At 38.0% G+C, this 5,727-nt stretch overlaps 1 non-coding gene across 1 annotated transcript; it reads right to left on the minus strand.

Moving 5' to 3' along the window:
- Positions 1-3,922: 3,922 nt before the first annotated feature.
- LOC133063043 (U1 spliceosomal RNA) lies at positions 3,923-4,086 on the minus strand. Its single transcript, XR_009694350.1, has one exon. It is a non-coding gene; the product is annotated as a U1 spliceosomal RNA (small nuclear RNA).
- Between the last annotated feature and the right edge of the window lie 1,641 nt (positions 4,087-5,727).

Genomic DNA, 5,727 nt, shown 5'->3' on the forward strand with positions numbered 1-5,727 from the left:
TTATAGTAGTCCATCCTAACTGCTGAGAAGTATTTGATGGTATGGATATAAAACAGTCCATCATTTTCCTGATAAGGAATATTTAGGTCATTTTCATTTTGTTGTTTAGTCACTAGTTGCATTTGATTCTTTTTGCAACCCCATGGACTGTAGCCCACCATGTTCCTCTGTCCGTGGAGTTTCCCAAGCAAGTATACTGAAGTGGGTTGCAATTTCCTTCCCTAGGAACTCTTCCTGACTGAGCCCACGTCTCTTGCATTGCAGGTAGATTCTTTACAACTGAGCTACCAGGATGCTATGGACATGTAGATGCATTACTGTGGACATATGCTCTTATTTCTCTTAGGAATATAGGAGTGAAACTTATGGTTCATACTGTAGGAAACTGCCAAACTGTTTTCAAACGTGATTGTACCATTTTACATTTGTATCAGAAGTATGCGATGGTTCCAACTGCTCTGTGTTCTTGCCCACACTTAGGATTGTCTCTTAAAATTTAGCCATGCTTGCGGGTGTTTGTGTTCTTTTCCTCTCTGCCCTTCATTTTAATGCTTTGGAAGTTAAGAAGCTTTTTGAGTTAATATCAAAGAAATTTACCAGGCAGAGGAATAATTAGTGACAGGTCAGATGTCTTGGATTGTTCAAATTCAAAATTAGAATTCATAGAAGGACTCTGTCCACCAATTATCACCTTGCCTGAGAGAGTTTTTTGGTAGCACCATTCAAAGCAAATCTAAAATTAAATGTGGATAGCTCATTGCAATTTAAACTGTCTTCAAAAGGATTGTACTGTCATGCAGCATAGAAAAAAAATTACTGTAAATAGATATTGCCGCAGTTGCAGCTAGAGGCAGTAATATTTTCTAAATGTCTTAGAATAATTGATAGAGTTCTCTAAGCTGTAAGAAGCTGGTATGACAATTCATGTGCTTGAACTTCCTATGATTGGCTTTAGAAAGAAGCTATTTATGCATATATTTCAGTTAAGGACAATAAAAATGCTGAATTCATAGAAAATGAAGGTGAAGGCTTGTTATACTTTAAGTTGTCTTGAAAGTATTTTTAAAAAATTATATCTTTATGTGATTTCAAATTCAAGAATTACAAAACTAAACAGTTGAGTGCCTCTCTCTTGCCCTTTCCTCCTCCCTGGAAACAGCAAGTGTTAGTTTCTTATGTGAAATTACTGTGAAAACAAGCAAGTATGTTTACCTTCTCTTGTTCACACCTTGTTCTCTTCTTCTTCTTTAAAACCAAACTAACTACAATGAGGTATCACTTCATACCAGTCAGATCAGCAAAAAATCTACAAACAATAAATGCTGGAGAGGATATGGAGAAAAGAGAGCCCTCACAACTGATGCACAATTGGTGGGAATATAAATTGATATAATCACTGTGGAGAACAGTAAGGAGATTTCTTGAAAAACTAGGAATAAAAATACCATATTACCTAGCAATCCCACTATTAGGCATAGTGAGTGAAGTCGCTCAATCGTGTCCGACTCTTTGTAACCCATGGAGTGTAGCCTATGAGGTTCTTCCATCCATGGAATTTTCCGGGCAATAGTACTGGAGTGGGTTGCCATTTCCTTCTCCAACTACTAGGCATATACCCTGAGAAAACCATAATTGAAAAAGATTCATATACCCTAGTGTTCATTATAGCATTATTTGTAATAGCTAGGACATGGAAGCAACCTAGATGTCCATCGACAGACAAATGAATAAAGAAGTTGTGGTACACACACACACACATACACACATACAGTGGAATATTACTCTGTCATACAAAGGAATGAATTTGAGTTAGTTCTAGTAAGGTAGATGAACCTTGAGCCTGTTACGCAGAGTGAAGTAAGTCAAAGTGAAAAGCAAATATTATATAATAATGCAAATATGTGGAATCTAGGAAAATGGTGCTGCTGAAGCTATTTGCAGGGCAGGAATAGAGAAGTAGATGCAGAGAACAGACTTGTGGACATAGTGGGGGAGGAGAGTGTGGGACGAATTGAGAGAGTAGCATCGAAACGTATACATTACCTTGTGTAAAATAAATAGCCAGTGAGGAGTTGCTGTGTAACACAGGAAGCTCAACCTGGCGGTCTTTAACAACCCAGAGGGGTGGAATTGGATTGGGGTGGGAGGTAGATTCAAAAGAGAAGGGACATATGTATACTTACGGCTGATTCAGGGTTGTATGGCAGAAACCAGCACAACATTTTAAAGCAATTATCCTCCAATTAGAAAATTTTTTAAAATTAAAACCAAGCTAAATATAAAACCCCCAAAGCACAACAAACAAAAGTAAGAGAAACATACAAAGCATACTGTTCAGTACTCAGCTTTTTTCATTTAACATTCTTTGACATTGACCTTCTTTGAGATTGAATGAAAACTGAACTTTTCCAGTTTTGTGGCTGCTGCTGAGTTTTCCGAATTTGCTAACTTGTTGAGGACAGCACTTTAACAGTCTTACCTTTTAGGATTTTAAATAGCCCAGCAGTAATTCCATAACCTCCACTAGCTTTGTTCTCAATAATGCTTCCTAAAAGGCCCACTTGACTTTATACTCCAGAATGTCTGGCTCTAGGTGAGTGACCACAGTATTGTGGCTATCTGGGTCATTAAGAACTTTTTTGCATAGTTCTTCTGTGTAATCTTGCGTCTTCTTTTTAATCTGTTCTGCTTCTGTTAGGTCCTTACCATTTCTGTATAAAATGTTCCTTTGATAGCTTGTTTTCTTGAAGAGATGTCTAGTCTTTCCCATTCTACTGTTTACTTCTTTGCATTGTACACTTAAGTTCTTATCTCTCCTTGCTATTCTCTGGAACTCTGTATTCAGATGGGTATCTTTCCCTTTCTCTCTTGCTTTTTTTGCTTCTCCTCTTTCCTCAGCTATTTGTAAAGCCTCCCGAGACAACCACTTTGCCTTCTTACATTTCTTTTTTCTTTGGGATGGCTTTGATCACTGCCTTCTGTACAACGTTACAAGCCTCCATCCATAGTTCTTCAGGCACTCTTTCTACTGTATCTAATCCTTTGAACTATTTGTCACCTCCACTGTATAATCATAAGGGATTTGATTTGTGGTTTTCCCTAGTTTCTTCAAGTTAAGCCTGGATTTTGTAATAAGGAGTTCATGATCTGAGCCACAGTCAGCTCCAGGTCTTACTTTTGCTAACTGTATAGAGCTTCTCCATCTTCGGCTGCAAAGAATGTAATCAATCTGATTTTGGTATTGACCATTTGGTTATGTCCAAGTGTAGAGTCTTCTCTTGTGCTGCTGGAAATGGGTGTTTGCTATGGCCAGTGTGTTCTCTTGACAAAACTCTGTTAGCCTTTGCCTTGATTCATTCTGTACTCCAAGGCCAAACTTGCCTGTTACTACAGGTGTCTCTTGACTTCCTACTTTTACATTCCAATCCCCTATGATGAAAAGGACATATTTTTTCAGTGTTAGTTCTAGAAGGAATTATAGGTGTTCATAGAACCATTCAACTTCATCTTCTTTGGCATTAGTAGTTGTGGCATAGACTTTGGTTACTGTGATGTTGAATGGTTTGCCTTGGAAATGAATTGAGGTCATTCTGTTGTCTTTGAGATTGCACCCAAGTACTGCATTTCAAGATTCCTTTGTTAACTATGTGGGCTACTCCATTTCTTCTAAGGGATTCTTGCCCACAGTAGTAGATATAATGGTCATCTATATTGAATTAGGGAAAACCAAGTGTTGGTACAATGCCAACAAGACTGCCTAAGGCCAAAAGTGACTCAGAAGAATCTTTTCCTTCCTAAGGCTGTCTCAAATACTGCTTGAGAGGAGTCAAGAAGAAAGAGTTAGGCTTTATATGAATAAGGGTATACAGTTATTAGCAGAGTTCTAAATCATGTGTCTTTAATAGAATTCCTCTTTTTTTTTTTTGAGAAAGCGCGAATGCAGTCCCCCACTACCACAAATTATGCAGTCGAGTTTCCCACATTTGGGGAAATCGCAGGGGTCAGCATATCCGTAGTGCAATGGATAAGCCTTGCCCTGGGAAAACCACCTTTGTGATCATGGTATCTCCCCTGCCAGGTAAGTATTCCTCTTTTAATTCCTTGAAATGTTGGTATTTTATTGGTGGGCACCTTTGAGGAAGATGAAATTTCTAGGTGTTATTCTTTTGGTACAGTGGTTGTTGCTCAGTCCCCACGTCGTGTCTGTCTCTTTGCAACCCCGTGGAACGCAGCACGCCAAGCTTTCCTGTTCCTCACCGTCTCCCAGAGTTTGCCCAAGTTCATGTCCATTGAATCGGTGATGCCATCCAACCATCTCATCCTCTGTCACCCTGTTCTTCTTCTGCCTTCAGTCTTTCCCAGAATTAGGGTCTTTTTCAATGAATTGGCTCTTCCCATCAGTTGGCCAAAGCATTGTAGCTTCAGCCTTCATCTTTCCAATGAGTATTCATCGTTGATTTCCTTTGAGATTGACTAGTTTGATCCCCTTGTTGTCCAAGGGACTCTGAAAAGTCTCCTCCAGCACCACAATTCAAAAGCATCAATTCTTTGGCACTCTGCCTTTTTTATGGTCCATCTCACATACAGGTATGATTATTGGAAAGACAATAGCCTTGACTATACAGACCTTTGAAAGTAAGGTGATGTCTTTGCTTTTTAACACACTGTCTAGGTTTGTCATAGCTTTACTTCCAAGGAAAGTATGCAGTATCTAAATACTATTTCTCATGTAGTGGTCCTGTAGCTCTTTGCAAAATGAGTCAAAACTAGGCTTTTATCCCAGAAGAATGCATGTGGATACAGATAAATTTGACTTTCACTTTAGGAGAGGCTTCATAGATTACCTGAAGCTTGTTGGTGGCAAATGCCCTGAATTTGTTCTAGTCTTCCTGAGGAATAAAGGTAGTTTATATTCTATTGGTTGATGATCACTTGGGATTATTAGCATGGAAGGTATCATTTTTATGACTTCAGAAACCACAGTAAATTTGAAAAATGATTGCAACTTTTTGAGGGGCATATGTTAGAATGCATAAGCTTCCAAATGATTTGCTTCCACCATTTCCCACAAAACAGTGTGTTTGAGTTTTGGCCACTGAGAAATAATATACAATAATGTTATGAGCCTGGGCTTACTAGTTGTTAAGAGCATGGGCTTTATGTCAGAATTTGAGAATGGGGAGCAAGATCCAAACTTTATTCTGCCACTCACCTAGTACAGGACAATTGAATCTTTCTTTACCTTACTTTTTTCATCTGCAAATAGGGTTAACAGTGTATTTTATGGCATGGTGTAAGGATTACATGAGCTAATGAATGAAAAGCTATATGTAGAATGTCTGACATGAATAAGAATTCAGTTAATAATATCTGTCAGTTCTTCTCTGTCTGAGATTCTTAATATTTTGTAATTGTATCAGATGACTCTAGATCATATTCACTGTTATTTTAAATTATCAAATCACCTGTAGACTAATTGAGAAGTTCAGACCATGGATTGTCAAGTGGCAAAACTGTAGTTAAAACATATGGTCAGAGTGCTTTGGGCCACTTGGGGAAATGGATTTTATAGAGATGCTAGAAATATTAAATAAAGTTTATGGAACAGAATAATTATTGTTACCAGTAACTTCAACATTTTGTGTTCATACATATTGGTCTCACTGCTAGGAAGACTTTTATTATTATCACTGTTAAACAGGTTAAACAGGATCCCATTCACAAAAG

Source organism: Dama dama, chromosome 9 (assembly GCF_033118175.1).
Source record: "Dama dama isolate Ldn47 chromosome 9, ASM3311817v1, whole genome shotgun sequence".
Lineage (NCBI taxonomy): Eukaryota > Metazoa > Chordata > Mammalia > Artiodactyla > Cervidae > Dama > Dama dama.